The sequence below is a fragment of the Cavia porcellus genome, unplaced genomic scaffold (assembly GCF_034190915.1).
Source record: "Cavia porcellus strain 051 isolate PalLab524CR breed Dunkin Hartley unplaced genomic scaffold, mCavPor4.1 scaffold_8, whole genome shotgun sequence".
Classification (NCBI taxonomy): domain Eukaryota; kingdom Metazoa; phylum Chordata; class Mammalia; order Rodentia; family Caviidae; genus Cavia; species Cavia porcellus.
This window is the reverse complement of record NW_026947491.1, coordinates 85,601,386-85,625,592: the sequence shown is the minus strand read 5'-3', so window position 1 is coordinate 85,625,592 and position 24,207 is coordinate 85,601,386. Positions and strand designations below refer to the sequence as shown.

The 24,207-nt window shown below is 47.9% G+C and overlaps 1 protein-coding gene across 6 annotated transcripts in view; it reads right to left on the bottom strand.

The window, feature by feature from the left end:
* Elk3 (ETS transcription factor ELK3) overlaps positions 1-21,862 on the bottom strand; it is a 56,019-nt gene extending 34,157 nt beyond the window's left edge. For 2 of the 6 annotated variants that reach the window (XR_010049442.1, XM_063255339.1), the window contains exon 1: positions 21,577-21,844. The gene's annotated coding sequence lies outside the window, so the exon portion shown is untranslated. Of the gene's footprint in view, positions 1-21,576 lie in introns of all 6 variants that reach the window. The other 4 variants (XM_063255343.1, XM_063255342.1, XM_063255340.1 and 1 more) reach the window with 4 other exon arrangements.
* Positions 21,863-24,207: the final 2,345 nt, after the last annotated feature.

The following is a 24,207-nucleotide window of genomic DNA, read 5'->3' as shown; positions in this document are numbered from 1 at the left end:
CCACCCCCTCCAGGCCACAGCACTGGCTGTGATTACAAGGGCTCGGCCTGGGGGGCACTGGATGGGACTGGGCGGGCAGGGAGCCACCCGCCAAGGGCTCTGCACACGTCCTCTCTCTCCAGGGCACAAACGGTGCTTCTTTGACTTCAGCTCCACTGTTTATTTTAATTGTGGTGAATTCGAGTTTCACAATTTACACTTGTTTTTGCGTACATTGGGCCCAATATGCTTCCACACCTCTGCGGCTACAGATTCTGCCCTCCGAGATGCTGGGAAAGAAAACAGTTCTTACACTGTGGCTGGGAACACACCCTTCGGTGACTGCAGTCACTGGACACACTGGCAAATCCAGGGGCCTGTCTCACCCAGGAAAAGATAAATTAACTCCTTGGGGCTAGAATTGGGAATGAACTCTGAGAATTACAACGCGCAGGTACAATAAAATCCAAATTATCTGGATACCACTTGAAAGGAGTCGAGTCCAGCCAGTGACTGCGGCCCTGATTAATGAAACCTCAGGAAGTGTTGAGACATGAGATTTATGTCTCATACTGTCTGACGTATTCTTGTGCCTAAGAAGACGCCTGATTTAAATTACACAGCTTAACTCCACTTAGCTCACTGGCCACAGCTCTCTGCTTCAGATCTGTAGAACACACGAAAGAAATATTAGAAATCTTTAGGAAAAATTCCCCCAAATCAATTCTTTTACCTTTCTATTAACCTGCGTTACTTTTACATTTTACCAGGCTTAGGTGTGATATTTCAACATATGCACACAGCCTGCGTTAATCAAATCAAGGTAATTAGCATTTCCCTCTCCCCATTTCTTTATGTTCGCATCAGGCTGTGAACAATGAATCCGGCAACCATGGACTGAACCTCTGAAATCGTAAGCCAGAATAAATCTTTCCTTTTTAGGCTGACTTTCTCAGGTATTCAGTTAGTGATGAAAAGCTACCAAAGCCCATACTTTCTGTCTTCCTTACACTTCACTCCACCTTCTGCCATCAGGGCCTCTCCATCTCTGTCCGGCTTCTCTCTGTTTCTGCCAGCACTGACCCCATTCGAGGACACAGCAGCTGGCTGAGATCCCCCAACTCCCTCTTAAGAACAGTTACCGACTCATCGTCCCAACTGTGTGTTTCCCATTGTAACTTACAGCCAGGATCTGGCTGCAGTGCTGTGGATGACTTGGTGTTGGCTTGTCGGGTGTTTGCTGGGATACAGAGAAACACGAATCCTTACACACGAGTGGTGGGAATTTGAATTAGTATCAGGACAAGTGTATGGGGCGGGGCTCAAAATAGTGAAAACGACCATGCTGCAAACCAGCAATCCCACTGCTGGGTGTGCAACCAAAGATGAAGCTAAGGTGTCAGACAGAGAGCTGCGGTCCCTGTTTGTGAAGTTTAACATTTATAACAATCCATTATAACCAAGAGGCGACTCAACCTAAATGCCAGTCCTCTAATGTGCAGATAAGGTAAACAGACACTATCTATCTATCTATCTATCTTTCTATGAGCAAGTGGAGTACAGTACTATCTAGCCACAAAAAGATGAAACCCTGCCACTCGCAGTGACATAGAAGACCATTATGCAAAATAAAACAAGCCGGAAACAGAAAGACACACACTGCTGGTCTCACTCATGCAGACACCAGGAGTCAATGTCACTGAAGTGGACAGGGCAAGGTTGCAGGGGCTGGACAGGGAGAGCAGGAGGAGGGCCGGAAGAGGCTGTCAGTGGGCACCGAGTTACAGATGGACAGTGGGCGGCTGCAGCTGGCAGCAATGGACTGCATCTTTCCAAGCTGCTTGGAGTGCAGTTGATATGCCAATTATCCTGATCTGATCACCATCGAAGTATACGTGTACCAAAACAACACCCGTGCCTGATTATCCAGGCAATTTCAATGCCAAGGAACAATGATTAAAAAGAATTAAAACGGCTCATCAAGTCTGAGTAATATGCACACCTCCTTTAAAGGAGCAGGAAATTAATACACTTGCAGGATTGACAAATTATCTTTATTACCATTTTTTTTGGCAGTCACCTTTAAACATGTGACGTAACTGGGTAGAAGCCTATCGATATATATTTACTCTTGCCTAAAAATGAAAAGAGAGACAAAATACATTCTTTCTGCATTTCATTCAGATTAGTGACTGATTTCATACATGACAGGGAATGTTTTAAATCTGTCTGCATCTTACCAGAAAAGTTATAGCAATGACTGTTCCACCGTAGGTTCATTTGAGGAGGATGTTAAAATATTATACTTGATTAGACACTCAGTTCTCTTTCCAATTCTGCTTTCCCTTTTAGTGCTTGTTTATTTATTTTGCAGGACGGAGGCTGAACTACAGTCCTTCCCATGAAATTACATCCCCAGCCTTTCTTTTAAGGCAGAGTCTCACTGAGTTGCCCACGCTAGGCTTAAACTTGCAATCCTCCTGCCTCAGCCTCTCAGAGAGCCGTGATTACAGGCATGTGCCACTGTGCCTGGCTTTTGGTCCTATCTTATCTCAAGACACCCGAGTATCTGGAACACACCAGTAATCCAGACATCCAAGTATCTGGAACACACCAGTAATCCAGAGGGACAAGGATTTCTGCCTTACACCCCTGAGACGGAAGACAGAAGTAAATAACACAGCAGCCTGATCACAAGGGTTATGAAGAAGTTAAACTAGAGCCAGGTAAGGGTTTGGGGAGATCAGGGTGTCACGCAGGGCATGGCAGAGGTGTTGATGTGGGCCCCGAGAAGTTGACAGTGGAGAAATATTTTTGGTGAAAGATAATTTTCAACATAGGGCAAAATCATAGCTGTCATACGACAAACACATAAACACACCAAAGATGCTGCTTTCCCATGAGCCACCAGGAGAACCGGGGAGATGTCACGAGGGCTCAAAAGCAGAATCTGAGTAACAGGAGGCACTGACAGCTTAGGAAGAGGACCACGAACAGGCCATGTGACAAAATGAGGTGGGCTTCAGCCAAAGAGTAAAGCTTGCACCTCTGCAGACAGGAGTTAGTCCGTGGTCCGTTCTCTGAGACTACACGGCCTCCGTGGAATCCGAATAGAGTCAGAGGGGCCGTCTCTCTGGTCCCCAAAGTCTGCAGTTCTCCAGTAGGCAAAACTGCTCTTATCCTGGAAGCAAGATGAGGAGCAGTTTTGTCTGTCTGGGTGGCTACAGAGCGGGTAAGCGCACACTCCAGAGTCAGACTGTCAGGACTGAAATGCAAGCCCTCGTCCTGCCTGGCTGTGTGACCCGGGGAGTTACTCACCCTCTCTGTGCTGCAGTATCCTCAGAGGTCACGATCATGACCCAAGCAGCTCCCTTCCCAGAATTACAGGAGCCACAACACACGTGGTACCCAATAGGTGCTGCTTAAGTTAAGCGCTATTACTTTCCAAGCAACAGAGGGGACTTGGCTGTAGAGCGTGCTGTGAAGTCCTGTGGCCGGGCTCAAAGAAATCATTCAGAAAAACCACACCCAGCTTCTTCCATTAGACAATGGCCCGACGCAGGCACCAAATCCAGGCGGTGACTTGGGGTATGCTTATGTTTATTTTTAAGGGAATTTTTAAAGTCTTGTAGATAACACAGGTCATCTAGCATCTATTCTAACTCCAATTTAAGGAGCCAAATATAGCCTGGGCATGGTGGTGCATGCCTGTAATCTCAGAATCCTGGATGCTGAGGCAGGAGGATCACTGTGAGTTCAAAACCAGCCTGGGCTCTGCAGTGAGAGAGAAGAGAGGGAAGGAGGGAAGGAGGGAAAAAAAGAAAGAGAAGAAGAAAGAAGATACCGGTTTAAGACACAGTGTGAGAGACCCCTAAGCTGGGTGACCTCAGCAGGGAGGGCCCTTGGGTGCTCACATGCACAGTGCCCCTACGGAGACACAGCATGGGATAGGAAGGTTCCCAGCACCCAAGAGGCCACATTTTTGCAGCTGGAAGTGATGCTTCTGCCCTCTTTCTGAGTTTTCAACTCTTTGTTTTAACTTAAGACTGCAAATAATATGCAAATAGTTTTGTGTTTCCTCCTTTATGGCTGGGGAGGTACCCAAGACTATACAGCAGTTTGTCCAGCTGGTCCATGACCCTAGTTCAACTCCCAGTACCAGTAAGAAGAAATTATAAAACTCCTCGATCATCCTGTAACCTGGACAGCCCCTCACAGTGAAGGCCGCTACAGATGGACGCACCGACCCCTGCCCCTGCCCCTGCCCCTGCGCCTGCTCTGCAGGTCACACACCTCAGGGTACGGGTTTGCCCCTGTCGGCCACAAGGTGGTGCTACGCGTCTGAATGTGAGCCGGCTGCAGACTGCCAAGGCAGGCTTTTGCCGTCACTTAGAAATCCAAAGGAAACGCCCGCTTGTCTGTTCTGTCCCTCCGCCAACACCTAACGCGCCTCTTTGCACGCTCCAGGTTTCATTTTTAAAGCTGCACTAAGGTGGAAATCGAGGGGCAGAAAATCACCTCTGATTTTCTTAAGTGTATACTAGTGAAACATCAATTAAAAATAGAGAAAAGAGAGCCCAAGCATAAGCACTGTGTGGTTATAAAGTCCCAAAGCTGGAGGAATGGGGATGACTGGGAACCCCTCCTCTGGAGTCGCCTTAGCTGTTTTCGTGAGGTGAAGCCACGCGTATATTTAAAGACTATTTGCATGATTGTCACCCACCGTATGCAAAAGTAAATGCGCAAAGCCAAGTCTGTGTGCTCTGAAGATTTTTCCATCAATTAACAAATGTTTGCCTTCTCATTTATACTGTGAATATCTAGAGTGATCATTTTTTTAAGGGACACAGAGAATAGGAGAAGAGTGGAATGGAGGACTCAGCCTACTGATTTGGCCCCTACTTCAGTCTGCGATCTTTTTTAAGCAACTCCTTAGCCTGAGGAAAGAAGATTTAACAGAAGAAACCACCGAACACCACCGTCATGACGAAATATTCAGTTTACTATGTGTGTGGACCACCCCTCTCCTTTGGAACTCCAAGGTGTGTCTGTGTAAATCAGAAGCCACCCAAGGATTTATCAAGTGACGTTATTCATTTATTTTTGCAGTCCTGGGGACTGAAGCCAGGCCCTTCACACTGAGTTGCATCCCAAGCCCTTTTTTGCTTTGAGACAGGGTCTGGCTAACTCACTAAATTCCCATGCTGAACTCGAACTTGTGATCTTCCTGCCTCAGCCTCCCAGAGTCCTGGGATTACAGAAAAGCACCACTACACCCAGCTCATTGGTGGTTGGTGACTGGTGAAGACTTTTTCAGAAAGTGAAGGGATGGCTACTTGACTCTGGCTGGGGAAGTGTCCTGGGTCAGTCATCCTCCTCCATCCTCCTCCATCCTCCTCCTCCTCCATCCATGCTTCCCACCCCCCTCCAGCACCACACAACTCAGGCCTGTCTCACCCCACAGCAAGACAGGAAGGGGCCCGTCTTCACTGTGCGCTGTCTCACATGGGCACCTCTTTGATCTCTAACTTGGCAGCGTCCCAGAACCTCTTAAGGTTCCTGGTGTGGAGAAGGGGTGATCCATCTGCAGGGTCAGTGCCTGGCCGACCCAGAAGCACTCGCCTCTTGCTCTGTAGCTCAGAAAATGCACATCAACTTCAATGAGATGCTATAAAGGAAAAGCCCAGAACAGTGCCCTGTACACTACAAGCCACCATCACCAAGGTTTCCACAAATGGAGATCTTTCCTTTTAGCCATTTTTTCATCTGTCTGAGATGGTCTTGTTTTGTGTTCAGGCTGGCCTTGGATTCGCTAATTCAAACTCACAGCAATCCTCCTGCCTCAGCCTCCCCAGTACTAGGATGACAGGCGTGGGCTGCCATATCCGGCTTATTTGTAGCCATTAATTCCTTAGCATCAGCCAGCAGCAATTCTAACCCAGCACCTGACAAGGACTCGGTACGCAATAAAAAAAGCCTGGGATCACTGCCTCTTTTGATCTCAATTTCTTTACCATAAAAGTAGGATTGCGTTGACTTCACAAACTCCTAAAATGGGTAAAAGAGCCTACATGTTGGGTCATTTTTTTCCCCATCAGGAAAAAGATTCATTTGTTCCTACACTCTCGTACCTTCCGACTGCTCTGATCCCAGCAGGCCATGCAAGCCATTGTCTTCAACACACCCCTCCACGCACTTATTTGAAAGCACCAGACAGAAGTTTTACTGGGCAGTCACAGGAACAGGAGCCTGCCAGATCAAAGCAGGTGGCTGGTCACCCTGCCTCCCCAAATCGGGGCTGCAGCTCATTATAGCCAGGCGGTTAACCACATCCACCTCCCTCGCACATTAACATGCCCAGGAAACAGATTCGGGAGCCCCGGGCTCTGTGGGGAAAATCTTTGCAGGTAACCGACCGTGTTACAGCCCAGGCCACGTCCTGAAAGGTGAGCGGGGCTGTAAAAACCAGCGGTTCCTGCAGCCGGGCCGGCCTCCACCCTGTGCACCACAGCAGGCTCTGTGGGTCATGCTTTTTCCTTGAACAGATGGCTGCTCCTTTCGGGATATTCTGGGACTTGAACCTGAGCATTCACTTTCTTTTCTATTGTTTCTGCCTGCGTTGTTTGCATGAATCTTATTTCTGGCTCGAAGCACGTCTCCCTCTGGTTCTCATGCTTGGTGACACTCAGCTTCTTCTTCTGCAGGTTGCAGGCAGGAAACTGGAAAATGGGCCACAGGAAACCTGGCCTCCTACATCTGTCCCACTTTGTAACTGCAGCTCTGGTTTCATCTGGTCTTGTGTGTCAGCTCTATTTTAACCCTGCGCACAACGGCAAAGCTCTGCTTTCTCCAAGGACACCGAGGTCCCATGACCCAGGAAAACTCAGAAAACGTCTTGTTTCCCCCAAACGATTAACCCTATGAATTCATCAGAGGGAAAAAATACCAAACAGAAAAGGATTCCTGAGATGTGATAAAACTACCAATAATAAATCCCTAGTGGAAATTCGAGATTATTTCTAACACAAGACACAAGAGACACGATTTCAGATAAATACAACTGCCAGCAGTCCAGAGCTGCCTAATAAATTTCAACTTGCTAGGTTTTGATAAACAGCATACAAAAAAAGGCATAATCGTGCGATACTACTTCAAGTTATTTTTTAAACAATATCACAGCTATGAAGTTGAGCTCTATGAAATTATTACTTCTACTGGTCAAGAATAGTTCTGTATCAATAATATCACACGCTCAACCTAAAACCTAGAACCACACACATAAAGCACATACAGACACACGTAACCACGTATGATCACTGCCCCAGGGCAGGATCTTGCTATGCTTGGTCCATGGGTGCTTTCGAGAATCTAACACTCTCTAGTGGAAAATATCCATACATTCACAAATGCATTCACACAAGTATACTCCTGTTCACACCCTTCCATACGTACATAACACATGATTTCAGCAGGGCTTGCAAAGTTCCAAAGTTAATTTATAAATTCCACATCAAGAGCCATGTTCCGAGGAAACCGAGTTACATCCTCAATGCCAGCGCTAATGAGATGCCACGGAATTCTCAAGAGTAAAGTTTAAGCCCCCAAAAGTCCACTCATAAAAAAACTTGCTGTTTTAATGGTGACCTGTGATAACCACTGATGCACCCAGCCACGCACTGAGCGCTTGATCCATATTGCCCAAATTTCACATTCTCAGCTTGCCACTCCTGGGAGGAGGCCACGATTTAAAAATGGGAAACCAGATACTTCCGGGCCACGGTTACGATCAAGGCAGACAGAGACTCCTACCCGGGCACATCTGGCTCCCAAGCTCGGTGCTTAATCACTTCTTCCATGCACACCTCGAGACAGTGAGGTCTGCCTCTCGGCCTCAGAAGGCCATGCGACATCCCACTGGGGACCAGGTCAGGAAATGTCTGGGTTCACTCCTGGTCTGGTCTCCTCTGCAACTGCAGTTATCCTGGCTGAGCTCTGTCTGAACCCATCACGCCACCAGTTTTTAAACCAATTTCCCTGCTGCGAGATGGGGATGCGTGTTTACAAGGGCCCCCAGTTCACACGGGGCTAACCAGCAAGGCTGACTCCAGAAGACCAAACAGGACATGAGTTTTAGAACCGAGTTCCTTCTGGGAAGTGCAGAGACTGGTCCATCTCCTCCGCGTGTGTACCCAGGGCAGTGGAACAAAGAAAGGCAAGTCACAGGTGACCTCAGCCAGCCAGCCCGACCCAAGAAGGATCCTCCACATGCATGCATCTCACGTCACTCTGAAAGAAGAAAGAGAAGTGCTCCGCGTGGGAGGGGGGACAGGCTGGGAACCCCACTGCACCTGCATGCAGCAGCACAAGCACAGGGACCCCGCGGCCAGCACCCAGCAGAACCTCAGCAGCCTTCCTGCAAAAATTCATCCTACAGGGCTGGGGTGAAGCTCTGGGATGGGGCATGCAGGCCCTGGGTTCAGCCCCTGGCACTGAGAAAGAAAAGGACAGAGAAAGAGAAAGATAAGCCAAGTGCACCTCCAAAGAAGCTGCTTCGAGTTCTAATCCAGAGTCTGGAGTATGACCACATGCGCTGAAAAATGAGGGCATCTGCAGACAGCAGGACTCACTAAAAGCTTAGCCGGGGCCTGGAAATGTAAGCTTCTGTTTAATGAGCCCCTAACTTCCGGGGGATACCCCCCATACTCCCAATATATTCAATTGTTGTATCTACCGCTCTTTGCTTGAGTGGAAACTCTTCTATCCAATTTTATGTTCTATGAATATTAATACAATACGATCCTGAGCAGGGGGGGAAGCTGAAAGTCAAGTTATACAAATCCTCAAGACAACCAGTCTTCAAGTTGGAGACTGGGACAGCAAGTTTTTCTGCTCGTCTACTTGTTTAGAAAAGGGAGGAGGACAGCCCAGACCTCTTCTTCGCTTTTAGCAAACTCAAAGCCTTTTTAGGATTCAAAGTATTTTGAAATTAAAAATACATAGTCGGGCCCGGGATGTCGCTCAGTGGCAGAGGGTTTGCCTAGCATGCGCGAGGCCTTGGGCTCCACCCTTAGCATTAGGGAGAACAAAAAAGATAATTCTTTGATCAATACATTGTGGGAGTAATCTGTAAAATAAGACAGTCTTTGGCTTCCAATCAAGCCTTAACAGAAATGCTCTCTTACTCCTGTGGCTGTCTTACCATTAGAAAGGACTTGATTACTTATATACTTGCGGATGGTTTTACAAAAATCAAAAAGCAGGCAGTCTCACACAGCACTTCGACAAGGAGGAAGCCCTCATCTTTCAGATAAACTTGAAAGCTTTATTTTGCTAAAGACGCTGGTAAAAGTCAGAGTCTGCACCCAACGCAGTGCGAGCACGTTCTGCATGATACGAAGTGATGGTGGTTTTTCCACATCCAGAAACCAAGCCATTTCCTGCCAAAGCATCCTCCAAACTCTTCTATTGTGTTGAAACTGTAAAATCTTTCTAAATCAGGACTTCCTCCTATTATGCTGCAGAGGCGTCTTTCTGGGAAGGGTAGATCCAAGGCAAAAGGTAGGAATTCCTGCAGCACCACCCAGTGGAAACATGAGAAAACAAAAAGGCAAAGCTAAAAAACATGGTGCATTAAAGAAAAAGTCGTGTCTGAGCTCCTTGGTGAAAACCTGGGACGCAGCTCTTTTTGCCATGAGTGACAACCTGTGCTCTGTGCCTCTGATGAGCGACCGTGTGTCTCTCTCACATGCGTGTGCACACACCCTGAGGGACACCAGGGTCAGGAAGGACGGCGTAAGGCGGGAGAGGAAGGATCCTAGGTGGGGTCAGGTGTGAGCTGTGACACCATCCCTTCCGCCCAGGAGTCCCAGGAGACACTGGGATCCAGGAAGTCTGCACAGCTGTGCTCGGCATCGCAATCTCGCTGCAGGGACAGGCGGGCGGGCGTTTCCTGACAGAGAGGTGCCAGCCATCTGTGCTTCTTCCTCCTGCTGGCCCAGCCACATGTGGCGCAGGCCACCTCCAACATGCGCACATCGATTCAATCTGAGCTCTGCCCCAGAGGGCCACAGAGCCCGCACCACCCCCCACCGTGGCTCATACCTCTCTGGTCTCCCCTTGCCCCCACAAAATCACTTCCTCTAGCATGAGACGCACTTCTGCCCTCCATCCTACAAGGCCACTGCAGCACACAGCCAACCCACGGCTTGTCTCATTCTGTCTCCATTTCATCTTCTGCCGCCACCAAAATGCGTCTCCCTTCACTGCCCTCCGCTTCTCATGCTCCCATAACGCATGGGCTGCGACTTTCTAGGGGCCAGGAAAGAGCAGTGGGAACCTTTGACCTTTTTCTTCCAGCTTTTCTTTACAGAAAGCACCGGCCAAGGAGAAAAGTCAAGCTCTTCCCAGAAAAACTGGAAACTTTCTTTTCTTTCTCCATAGACTTAAAATACTACAGTCTTAACTTCTTTAATCATTTTTGGATGCCCAAGTCACTAAAAAACAACATCAAAAAGTCCCCAACACTAGCCCTCCTGGAAAAGTTACCTTTCTCTCTTCCTGGAATAAATCATTTGACACTGCTTTTCCTTCTGTTTTTAAAAATGGTCCACAGGTACCAGTTAGCTGATCTCGACTTTGCTTAGAAGCAGATGATTAGAGTTAAAACTTCAGAGTCTATTAGAACTACTGGTAATTTACAAAGGGCCAGTAGTGTTATAGATCTGTTTTGTTTTTGCTTTTTTTCTGAAATTAGCCATTGGGCCAAATGTGTTCCTGGTTCCTGGCAAAGTCAAGATTTAGCTGGATAATATTGACACTAGCTAGACTTTTGGTCCTGCTATATATAGTACTGTCACAAAAACGGCTGTGAATTGCTGGTCTTTATGCACAAGGTATCACCACCGACATCCTGTTTGAAGCACAAAGAGCTCCTTACAGGGCGGCTGCCTGAGCCAGGAGCCGGCCTCTCCTGGGCCCACGGTCACTGCGCTTCACAGCTTTACTGTGTGCTCTGCTCGCAGCAAAAGCTTGTCATGGTTTAGGAAATGCAAATTCTAGGCATGAATTTTATCCATAAATCTGGTCTGATAATATATTCACTTTGGAAGAAATCTGTAAAAAGTAGTGAATCTGTAGGCTTCAGTATATCATCACCTGCTCATGTGGTGGACATCTGTGTGATTCTCGCTGGGTCTGCAGTCTCGGAGGTAGTGACCATGCCCCTCGGCTCTCCTCTCCCCACATGCGTGATTCCCTCTTATTTTTCCACATGGGTATCATGTCTAATGACCCGCGACAGGTTCCCGTGCCAAATGCGGAGGGTTTATTCTAAATGTAAATAGCTCCTCATAAAGTGCTTTTTAACATAAAGTGAAAATGTGATGGTGTGAAATAAAAGGCCAAGCAAGAGGTCTCTCAGCTTTCTCTGACTCTATTGAAAACCATGCCTGGGTTGTAGACAAACCACAGTGAGTCGAACACATTTAAAATATTTCGGTGTGCCCAGAAGATAGGGTCATCCCTAAGAAAACTGTTGCAAAAATACACATGAGAGCTTTCAAAACAGAGCAGTCCTGGTTGACGCTTCAAACTTAAAACCTGTTTTAATTAATCACCAGAATGCATTCAAGCGGGAGCCAAATAATATTACAAGAGTCATTGAGTGGCTGACCGATGGATGGTTCACATCACACAGAGGCTGTTTTCTTCAGGACACCAAAAACGTGGTCTGGAAGAGATGTCAACCAGAGGCACCAGCATCAAACTTTTATCTGTGCCCAAAGGAACCTCACTGCCCCAACCTCCACATAGGAATCTGTAACTTGCCGACTTGGGCAGGCCCTTTTTTGAAATGCCACATACAATCCATTGCTCTATTTCTTCTTCTGATACGAGGTATGCTTGAAAAGGCAGAGGAAAAGTTTAAATTTTTTAAGAAGTCATTAGAGTAGAAGATGCATGGTCACGAATCCCCTTTGAAGCACTTGCCCTCATTTCAAAGACACTAATCCCGCTGCCCCCAGCAGTTCTGCAAAGGCCTCTTTCGTGAGTGTCTTTGGATGCCCAGTCGTGGCTTCCCCAACTTCCTGAATCGATTTGAAAGGTTTACCCTTGTTAGTCAGTTTGACTTTGGGGGGGGGGGGAGAACCCAAGAGTCTCAGGGCCTGAGATCTGCGGTAGCAGGTACGGGAGGGCACACCGCCCACCAGTTTTCATGGGCCTGCCTTTCCACAGGATGGCACTGGGCCCCAGCACTCCGTGAATTTTTGATCACACCTTGTAAAGACACGCATGACAGAGGACTCCAGAACTGCTTCGGAAGGTGGCCAGCACAATGGGAAGTGTGTCTGAAGCAAGGACAAGTATTTTGAGGTGGAATGAATGGCAACGTGTCTTTTACTGTAATGAATCTTTCCTTTGGTAATAAATCTTAAAATTTAGACATGTACTGTACATTTTGATTACCCCTGATTACTATTCAGCATGAATATATTAACTATACAAAGTAACAGTCAAGTTTGGGGTTACATAATCATATTTATCCCTTCCTAACACAATTGTATTAGGGAAAAGATTTCAATCTGATGCACTTAAATCTTCAACAACAAGGTCCCCCGGTTTGAATTTTCTTAAATACAAATGACTGGGTCTTCTTAATAATTTGGTTAAGAAAAAAAGTCAGAGGAAGTGGCGAGGCTGAAAGATGCTGTTCTTGTGGTTCAGCTCAGATTTGCACCAGCCTTCGTGACAGTAGCACCTCCCAGTCTCCTGACAGCCAGGGCATATTTGGGTCTGTTTGAGTCAAGACATTTCGAACACCTTTATTCAAAGGCATCGTTAGCACTCTCCAGAGTATTCCATTGGCTCACACACTGAAAGTGCAGAATTGTGACTAGCAGCCTCCAAGTGAAGTTAGCAAAGCCAGGGATGACTGAACTCTGTCAGCGCGGAACATGGGTTCACCCAAGGCCGGCCCCAGCCTTGAGGCACACAGGTGACAACACACTTCTGCCCAGGAGCCTTTGGAAGCACTGTTCTACAATGCTTTAGAACAACAGAAAAAGAAACCTTCCCATGCCTTCTGGTCTCAGTGATCAGTATCTGGGGCTTGGCTCAGAAAACACACAGGAACACTGGCAGAAAAGAACTTCCCTACCAAGGCTCAAGAACGCTGGATTCCAATTCCAAGTAAGATCCGACCAAAAGAAGTGAGGCCACGCACCTCTCGCAGCCCACCGAATACTGCTAAATGGTTTGCTGCCTTCTTTGCAAGTTTATAATGGCCTTTGCTAAATTATCAGGAGTCTAATTCCTGGCAACTGTAAATCGAGGTTTTCACCTGACTTCTCATAGTGAAACAATGATTCTTCCAGACAGCGATGCCTAGTAAACACTCCCAGACATACCCACGCTCTGTAAGGACCAGGGCTCAAGGTCTACATGGGCAGAGAGGGTCTGTGTAGAGGACCAGCGGGGACCGGGGTCACAAACTGTCCCTTTCCCTGCCTCATCCCTCTTACAACCTTTATCACAGGCAGCCCATCCATCCACACAAGCCCCTGCCTGCTCTCCTTTTCCATTTCCTCTTTCATTTCTTAATAAGCTGCAACAGTAAAGCTTGCATCGCAGCCTTTCCAAATTCCTCTAAGACGATAACACGGGGAAGTTGTGTTTCCGTTTCCATGAGCATCAACCACAGAAGCATTCCTCTTAACTTTCAGGGTTAGGAAACTAGCCTAACCCTGATGCCTCCCTTGCTTGCTTGAGAAGCTTTCCATCCTTCTGGAATCAGCACCATCACTTGGAGGATGGTGACAACACCCTGGTTCGGGGGTATGGAATCCCCACAGTTAACTCCTGGAGCTACCCAGACACAGACCCTGGAACCAACCCCAGGCCTTCATTTTCCTGTTGCTGTTTTTTAGTCATTTTTTGTTTTTCCTGACAACTCAATGCAGGGATAAAAATCTGCTTCATCACAAAACCCGGCAAACTGAGGAGTTAAAAACTGGTCGTTGGAGAAACGCAGGTGAAACACATTGGCAGAACTTGCCCTCTCGCCCAAGATGATTTTGATGATGAGCATCTTTTCATCATTACACAGGCAGTCTTTCATTATTTTAAAACTCAATCAGAAACACCTTGTCCCAAAAGTTATGGACAGGAGCTCCACACAGGTTTCCCTGTAAGGGAAGAAAGGTTCAGAGCTATGATTATCACGGAGCTCAAAAGCGGCTATCCAGGGGAACTACGTATAAAAACTCGGTCAGCTGAGGACCTCACTAAAGGGCTAATGATGCTTGTTCTAGAACAATGAATTCTCACATGGAAAGGACCTTATATCCCAGTCGTTTCAACCTGAACTACCCTGAGAGTTACTTTGTTCTCAACCAACCCTGCTCAGTCTGATAGCACCAGTAGCAACAACTAAAGTTTGTCTTGTCAGACACCCTAACCTGATTTCTGCATTTCTACTTTTCTTGGAAGTCTAGACAAAAATTATCAAAACTGCTATATCAGATCTTCTTGGCTTTTTATGGTTTAACCAAGAGATTTGCCTGTTATTAATGTCGGCGGCTTACTGTCTAGTAGAGTTAGATTTATGCCTAGAGATAAGGTGCATGATGGAGTCCAACACGAAGGAATCGAGGCTGCATTTATGACCCAGCCCTGGTGTCATTTTTGATTCACAGATGCTAAAAGACATGGGGACCTAGAATTCACTGCCTGAGGAGCACCGCAGATAGGGCATGTACCACAGTACAGGGACCCCTCAGGACCCAAATCTAAGGGATTCAAGGGTTTGGACAGTGAATTCAGACAAGGTGGCACATGGCGCTATCTATGCCCTGCACTCATTTCCTGAGTTCTGGATGAGAAGTATTAATGAACAGTGAGAGACAACAGCGCGGTCTCCAGCAACACACATTTAACTCTGGTTCCTGAGTCTGCCAGTGGGACCGGGAGGAGACTCGGTCATGAGGAAACCTGTAAGTAAAGCCTGCAGCAAGGGCCCTGTAGGCCAGAAATGGAGGACTGTGGGACACACAGCCCGGGGACAGCAGGGCTTCCCCGGGGGACAGGGAGCTGCTGAGACAGAGTAAGTTGGCAGGGCACAGTGGAGGTGACCGATCCTGGTGGAGGGAAGTCCCAGAGGAGAAGGGCCTTTACAAAGGCCCAGGGGCAGGGGCACAGTGAGCAGAGGAGGAACCAGGGAAGGGCCACGTGGCCACCATGAACCAGACTCTGCAGCTGCAGTGAAGCATTAGGTCTTTATCCTGAGCTGAAGCCCCTGGAGAGGTTTCAGGAGAGGGGTAACAGGGTGAGAAGTGTCCTGTGACATGACAGCTCCAGCTCCTGGGACAAGGGGGTGGAGGGAGAGGGAATGGGGAGCACCAAGATGCGGCAGTGGCAGAGACAGTGCTCCCCAAGACGACCACAGGGACGAGCAGGGACTTGGACACCATGGAAACCTTTCCTGTCTGGCTCCCCAGAACAAGGGGGCTGAGGGTCATCGGAAGTGAGCCTTGCTCGCACAAACCTCAAACGAGGACCAAGAAGTACAGCAGGTGACACCGCCCTCTGGGGGCCTTGCACATGTGACAACGTTAGCCAAGGTGAAACGGAACGGGAATTCCTTTTCCACCGTCAAATGCTGCACACGCTTCTACGTCGGCAGCTCGCGGATAAAGGCAAAAACGCACATCATATTTTCACAGCTTGCAGAAATAATTGTTTACTCCAAAAAAAATTATACACAAATAGGACTTCATGCTTGAAAGGGGTTAAACCAGCTTCTCTGCTTCAGTCCCACTGCACTCGTTCAGCCAGGGAAACTGAGGCCAGGAAGATCCCGGGCTCCCACCTCATCAGCTCTAAGAATGCATTTCTTAAGGATGCATTTCTTCCTAACGGATACACACTACTCTTGATTAAATATGTCGGGGTATCAAGTGATGGGGAAGAGATTTTTTCCTTTTATTGTATGATGAGGACATGTACATACCCTAGTGATTTATTTTTCAATTTTATGAAAAATAAAATTACAGATAAGAAGAAAATAACAATAGTTATACCGAAGGATGTTACTGAGGTGTTCTGGGGTTTAAGAATTAACTTGGCAGAATCATGAAATTGCCATAATAAAATTTAAAAGAACAGGACTATTCTGGAGTATTAGAAACTTTCTCTGTTGGAAGGGAGGGGAAGGGGAGGTGTATATGTGCAAATATATATATATAAAAAAACCTTAGCATCTATGTATTTTAATTATGATTTTAAAAAAGGGGGGGGGTATAAGGGCTGGGGACTTAGCTCAGTGGCATAAGTGCCTGCCTGGCAACTGTGAGGTCGTGAGTTTGAACCCCTGTATGAAGAAAAAAAAAAAGGGTGTGTGTGTGTGTGTGTGTGTGTGTGTGTGTGTGTGAGAAAATATCACGAGTCTTCTTTTTCTTTTCTTTTGTTTTCTTTCTTTATTCTGTTGCTTGGAGCCCTAATCTCCTCTATCTTGAGATAAACAGATATGTGTGTTTTATATCTACCCCATCACACTCATAATTAAGGGCTGTTTTTGGATATAACAGCTTTAAAAATATTTATGACACTATGAGCCTTTGATCTCATTTTTTATTCTATTTTTGATTACATGAATAAACTCATCTTAGTCCAATTCAAATTAGAATGTACTAATAGAACCATCATTTCCATTTCTCCAAAAATATACAAGTAAATCTCTCAACCAAATTATAAAATAATTCTACTTAAGTCTAAATAATTTGGTAATTACTTTCCAGGAAATTTAAATCAATATATCAAGAAAGTAGTCATAATATTCATCCCCGTGGCAATTCAAACTAAATCACAGTTTATCAAAACAACCAATTCAAAATTTATTTGAAAACTGTTAATCTGTATGTAAATTTCTAGGCACAAGGGAAAGACTATTTTTCTTTTGGTTGATGGTAGCAATCATAAAGAGTCAAATTTCTGCAAAGAATAGTTTCATAAAAGACTGAATAATGCACTATTTTTAAAGGCCTTTAGAAGTTATTTGTGGAAGGTTAAACACAGACATACAGATAATTCAGTTTACCAGGACTGCATTATAAGTGGCAAAAACCAGAGTTTTCATGGTCTCAATCAAAAAGTTAACTGATCTCAATTCGAAGTGGCCGTGGGCAATAGCTGCCTTGAGCTAGAAATCAATTTGAAACACCAATTTCAAAACTGGAAACTACTGATACAAAATAAAATAGTAATAATAACAGCTATTTGTCTAAAAGCACAAAACACACCTTCCTCTCCCTCCCCAGTGTGACAATGTCAAGGTGTATCTTTGATTGAACCTGCTCTCTTTTTCTTTTACATTCTATTTTGATGTGTAGCACCCTAACACTTCCTGTTACTACATCTTGATATTCTACTGCAAATCATGACTCATTCTTAAATCATAGAGAAACTCATCAAAATCCCTAATTTCACAGCACATAGGAACTCAGTCTTGAGCGGCAGCATTTTTGGAACATTACTAAACCACAGGGAACAAAAATACCAAGCAAGTCCGTGTAGAAATTATGTCAATCCATCGTTGAGTCAACACATTTATGAGATCAATAAATACAAGCTCTATGTGCGGTAATTTGGGCCTCAGTTCTCCTTGTTAAAATGTGTTACATGATATGTTAAGTGAAAATAAGTTACAAAACAGAAAGTACAGTGTGATTCCAAATAAAAATTTTATGTGTGCATGTTCCTACATGTAGGTATATACACATATGCGTCTTAAAAGACTGCAAAAATATACATCAGGATGTCAACAGTAGGATTATGAGAGATGTTTATTTTCTTTTTCATTGCAGTTTTTCTGTAGTTTCCTAAGGCAATCTGTGTTAGTATTTTTCACAACAGAAAAACAAAACAACTAACCTTTAGAAAATACCTTTAGGCTATTATGTCATAATCAATCTGCAAAAGGAAAGAGGAATTATAGATAATTATGACATGAAAATTTTGCCTGGAACATACACAAAAGTCTGACAAGCCTGGCCATCCCCCCATGCCAGGGGGTGGGTAAAGGCAGGCCCTTAGGAAGGGGGTCAGGAAAGCAAAATCCAAATGAGCACAGAGTCTACTGCTTTTAAAAGGCACTGAGGAACCCCAAGTCTAGGAATCATGGAGGTCACCAGGTCATTCTCTAGGCCTGGAAGGAAGCAAAGGCATCAATCAGTAATGCTACTAATTCAACCTCAGTAAAACAAACAAACAAACAAATAAAAGACTACACCAGGAAGGCTCCTCACTGGACGATTTTTTTTTCTTTCGTGCTTTGGGTCTGCCACCAGGCCTAGCTTGGTAAACCTCACGGCACCATATTGATGATCTGCATCAGACAGATACAGAAGCATAATTGGGTAGCATAGAACACACAAAATCCAATATCTGATAGCTGAAGAAGAATATTATAATTTATACACACTGCCTGGAAGTCCTTGAAAAGCAATTTCAGGGAAAGATTCAAGTTTCCAAAAGTTATCACAAATATAACTTTGAATGTGATCTCAGGCGTACATTTACTGTATACTAGCAGTTTTGAATTATTTAATCTTTTAAGAGGAAAAAGAAGGTCTTTAATCAATGTTCAGGTAACTTCAAAATTCAGATGTGGCTGGACATGCGCTGCTCTCCCTAACCTGGGCTATTGCTATTGGGCCTGGAAGGTACTGGTATTAAGTGTGTGAAGATGCTGTCATGGCGCAGCTGGGCTTGGGATGAATTTGGGGCCACGGCCATGGGGTCAGCACTTGCATGTCATTCCACTGCACACCACCAACCAAAGACAGGATGGAAATTCGTAAATGGTTTTTACACATTTGCATCCCCTCCCAACGAAAGGGCAACGGAGGACTTTTAAATGCCTGTCTGCTGGATGAAGGCATTGGAAGGCCTTCTATCACCATGATTAAGGTCAACACAGGAGTTTCCCCCTGGGCACTACCCACATGTAGGGCAGGGAAATTCTTCACAGGGGGCTTGCCTGGGTGTCATCAGACCTCTAGTGACTTCCCTACCTCCACCCACTACAGGCCAGTAGCATGTTCTCTAGAGTGACAACCCGTATCATCTACTGGTAGCCAAAATTACTCTGTTTTGAGAACCACAGGTATAATGAACCTCATGCCTCCCAAGAGATAACCTGTTGGAATGAGGAGCTCTAAGCACCTCCTTTTTTAATCAAAGGAAATGTACGCCTTCCAATCTTAAGGGAAGGCCTGCAGAATGCTGTCCACCCTTGGAAGCTTTTTCTCACCTCTTCAACATCTTGCTAGCCTGATCACAGTTCTGATGCAACAATTTGCTGAGCATCTGCTCAGGGACTCACCGCCTGCTGGGGCTTGGCTGGGCTATTTGGGGGTACCCTTTAGCAGTGTACAAGAAATACCAACACTCTCAAAAGAGGCAATCTGTCAGCCGATCAATCGAGGGGCCTCACTGTACCAATAGGGTTCTTTACAACGCCGCCCTTTTCAGCAGCTCCACACATTTCTAGGCAACAGTTAAAGGCTAAAAACCAAAAAAAAAAGGCCAGAGGCCTGTGCTATATTTGGCATAGAAAGGCCATCACTTTTCCTGCACAGGGGGTTTTGTGTGCAAGATTGTTACTGGAAACCCCAAGAACACTTATGGACAGTCTCCTTAACTGTCTGACCTCATGCCCTCCTAACACAATTTGTGATTTTATAATCCTCATAAATTCAAACTCATAACTGACCTTTTCCAAATAAGTGTGTGCTACTGAGCGAGAGAAAAGGCGAGGGATCAGGGGGTATTCTGTTGGGCAGTAAGGCTCAGAAATCAATTTAGGCTCATTAATAGATGCCCGGAACATGGCAGGTTTCTCAGATATCCCACCACCACCACCACCACGGAAAAACAAAAACAAAAACAAAGACAAAGCACAGATGAGAGGGGATGGGTGTGCGTGTGAGCTGCCTGGGCAACAGAAACCACACACACGCACACACATACATGCACACACACATACACATGCACGCACGCGCGCGCGCACACACACACACACAAAGAAAAACCTGTAAGCTTGAAATCCAAAATGGCCCAAGTGACTTGAAAGTTTTTGAGACGCTGCCCTAGAAAGGCTCGTGGGGGCGGAAAAAGGCACCTCGGAGTAAATAAGGCAGTAACTTGTCTCCCTGTGCAGCGCTGGGCTCCCCAGGCTGACAGCGGCTGCACAAAACCCCTCCTGTGCGGAGCAGCGGAAACTCCTAATGAGATTAGTTGGTGTGTGTGCAGACATTACTTAGCAATGACTAAAGGGGCTCTCTCTTCCTGCAGCAGCCAGTGGAAAATTCAGGGAACTTTTTCCCCCTGCAGCAGCAGAATCCCTTTAACCCTCTCCCCAGCCAACTCCAAAAACAACTCGGCCTCCCCCTCCGGTCTGCCCCTCGCCTCGGGGCTGGGGGTCTGGAGGGGGTGGTTAAAGACCGGCCAGGGGCTTTCAAAGCGGGGAGGACAGGAGTGGGCTGGCGAGGAAGGGGCGGGGGACCCTCGAACACTACAAAGGAAACTGTAAAAGGCACAAATACATAAACCTGGGAAGGAGCAAACCACAGTTTCTTTGTGAGCTCCTCTAGTGAGTCATTTTCAAGATGCTGTCTGCTGCCAGTTTCAAAGCGGAAGCGCATGGCAATTAGTCTTGCCGTTTCCAGACAAGCCAGAAACTCTCCCGACACTCGTTTTTTTTTTTTCTAAAAAGCCCCTTTTGCAGTTTCTGAAATAGCATTTCTGGCTCCCACCCCCACCCGCCACCTAACAAGAGCTTGTCCCCCGCATGATTTGGTTCAGAAAACACAACTAAACCGAGACTCTTTTATTTTTACTTTGTACGTCCCCATATAGGAACCAACCCCCTCCCCAAGAAAAGTTACAGTAGCAGCCCAGGCCAACATTCAGCCTGAAGTTAAAGGGGCCGGAGCCCGACGGTCATCTCCAGCCGGCTCTTTCCCCCAACTTTGGTCCAGCACCGGCTTGGCGAGGTGGTTGGACTGGGCGTGCGCCTGGGGCGGTAACCTGGACGCGGGTCACCTGCCTCGCAAGAGTGGACGCAGCCTCCCGCCCCACGCCCTCCACCTCCTCCTCCATCGCTGTCTCCCTCCCTGGACGCCAGCGTCGGCGCCCCCTGCCCACCTCGCGAGGGGAACCGGCCGCAGCCCCCCCGGAGGTCAGCGCAGTGCAGCCTCCAGGTGCGCAGCCCGCTCGCCTCACGGTCCCCGCGTCCCAGGGACCCACGCCGCGCCGTCTCCAGCTCCGCCCGCCGCGGGGTCCCCTCCCCAGGCTCGCGGCGCAGCCCCGGCCCCGGCGCGATCGGCGGTGACCCCAGTGACGGTGGAGGTGGCGGCTGCGTCCCGCGTCCCCTCCCGCGCGGACGCGCCTCCCGCACCCACCCACTCCGCGCGCCCCCGCCCCACCCCCACCAAGCCACCCAAAAGAAAGAAGAGAGGAAAAAAAAAAAAAAAAACCAAAAACCACCGCAAACGAAACTTTGCAAGTGTCCCAGCAACAGGCAGACGCCCGGCGACCTACCCAGATGTGGGGGAGCTCTCAGATCCTTCTCCGGGGGAATTTCTAGGAGGACCCGGGCGAAAGCCCCCGGCTTTCCATGCTGACAGGCGTCTGCAGACGGTCTGTTGCTCTTGTAATGAGATCCTGATCCCCCCTCCTTTTTTTTCTTTCTCTCGCTCCTCTTTTTTTTCCTTTCCCCCTCTGGTGTGTGTGAGAGCAGGAAGTTGGAGCAGTCAGGCCGAGCCGGCTCACTTCCTTTACTGCATTATTCCCCGGGCGGTGTGCAGGCTGTGTAAACAGGCTTTTCCGCCCCGCGCCGCGCGCCCGGCCGCGGCTGTGCGCCGGGGCTGCCCGCCGAGCCCGCGCGTCCCCCGCGCCCCGCGCCGCGCCCCGCTTCCTGCTCGGCCACCCCAGGGGAGGAGCCTCGGGACCCACGGCGACGCCTGGCGGGCGGCCGGCCGCGGCCCCTCCCGGCCGGGAAGCTCCCCGGGATGCGCCCAGGACAGCGGACTGCAGCGGGGACTGGGTCCTGGCACCCCCTTCCCCTTTGGCAGGGGGTCCCCGCGCTGGGCACCGCTGTGGGGTCGCGCCCTGCGGGGGAGGTGGCGCGGGGAGCACCCCCAGCCTACCCCACCCCCGCGAAGTGGAAACGAGGCCGCTGGACGCGCTGTTTTCTGTCAGCTGGAAGAGTTGGGGGGCGGGGAGCGGCAGAGCCCAGCAGTGGGGTTCAGGATTGGATTGCTCTGGGAAAGGGGCTGCTTTGATGGTAGTCAGGCGTGACTGGGATGAGAAGGGGTCGGAAGTGCAGGAGAGGAGGCAGTTTCTGTTTGGGGATGGTGCTGGACACAGTGCCTGTCTAGGGCTTACAGGGGTGGGGTCAGCGTCAGAGCGGAGGCCCACTCTGGGGTAAAGGGTGAAGAGCCACAAGGTGCCAGGGAGGGTTCTCAGGGAGAAACCTGTGCGGTCATTCACTGTGGCCCAACGCAGCACTAATCTCCTGTGCTAAGAAGCTCAGGGGGCGAGGCAGGACCAGCAGCTCAATCCAGGCGCCCTGGGGAGGTTCTGTGGTCTCCAAACTGTCCTCCCGGGGTGTGAGCAGAGAGCTGCTGCCCTGTCCGCGTCTGCAAAAGGGGACGAGGATGCCTGTTTAAGAGCCCCTCACCCTCAGTCCTGTGCTCCAACTGCAAGCCTTCCAGAACCTTCCAGTCTGCACTCCAGACCAGGGCTTTTCAAACCTCAGCCTGCAGCAGCCTGACCCGAGGGGCTTGTTAAAAGCCCTGGTCGCTGGGCTTCTCCCTCCCAGGTCCCTGACTCTGTCTGTCTGGGGTGTTTCTCAGCCCTGGCTAACATTAGAGTCACCTGGGGAGTGCTTTGAACACTCTCCAACAACATTCTCAGCCCAGACCAATTAGACAGCCTCTCTGAGGGCAGGGCTTGAGTCCTTTCAAAAAGACCACATTCTAATATTTCCTACACCTGCCTTGTTTCTATTTTTTGCAATCTCACTGAAAGCTTGTTTACAAATCACTCACTACTATTACGTCGTTGGAGCGTCCAAAGGGCAGGGATTGTATTTTACTGAAGTTGGTACCTTTTCCCCAGCCTATCAGAGTACCTCAGGGATAGGTTCACGATTTTGGTTTCCTGACTGATAGGGATAATCCACTTGGACAGTGGGGGATGAAGGGGGAGGCAGGATCCTCAGACCTCTGAGAAGGATGAAAAAACTTGGGGTTTGGGTGGGGTTCAGGTAGAAGACTGAAGCAAGAGAAGGTATGGGAAAGAGGGCTGTTGATTGGCCTTGATTTTCCACAGATAATTTTCTACTTTGGAGATTCTTGTTTTAAACCCCAAATCAGCCTCTCCTGTCACTCAGCAGGACTGACATGTACCCCTATACGATCCAGCTGTCTGGGGACAGAGAGACTATAAACTTACTGTCCTACTCAGAGACACACGCACACACATGCACACACACACATGCACGCACACACATGCATGCACACAATTAAGAACCCATGTTGTTTTATTTTAGAAACTGTAGGCTTGGAAGGAACCAGTCTGACACGTACCATGTGATTCCCACTGGATGACATTCTGGAAAAGGCACAGTGATGGAGGCGGTCAAAGCATGGGTGGACACCAGGGTTTGTGGTACAGAGAAATTTGTAAGCTGAGCGCCAGAGTCAGAGGGTGGTGACACTGCCCTGAGTGCCTCTGTGATGGTGGACATTTGTCATCACCCATTTGTCACAACCTCACAGAGACATTGGGAATGAACCCAAGGTAAACGATGGACTTCAGTGGTCCTGAGTCAAGGAAGGGACATCATTTCTCACACGTACCACTGGAGAGGGCCTCTGTTGATGGAATCGTCCATCCAGGAGGCTGTTTGTGTCCATCCAGGAGGCTGTCTGTGAAATCTCTGTACCTTCTGCTCGATTTCACTAGTGCTTTGGAGTGTTCACCCTGCTGCTGCCATCTCTCCATATATGAAAGAATAATTCAGAACTGACCTGGATCTTCCTCAAAGCCCAGAGAATCACCTGTAGAGTTTTAGGAGTCTGCGACTTCTGTCCTTTGCATCCTAAAATAAAACATTGATTTCCATGATTTCCTTCTCATATCAGAGAAGCAGCCCAGTGTGGCCGC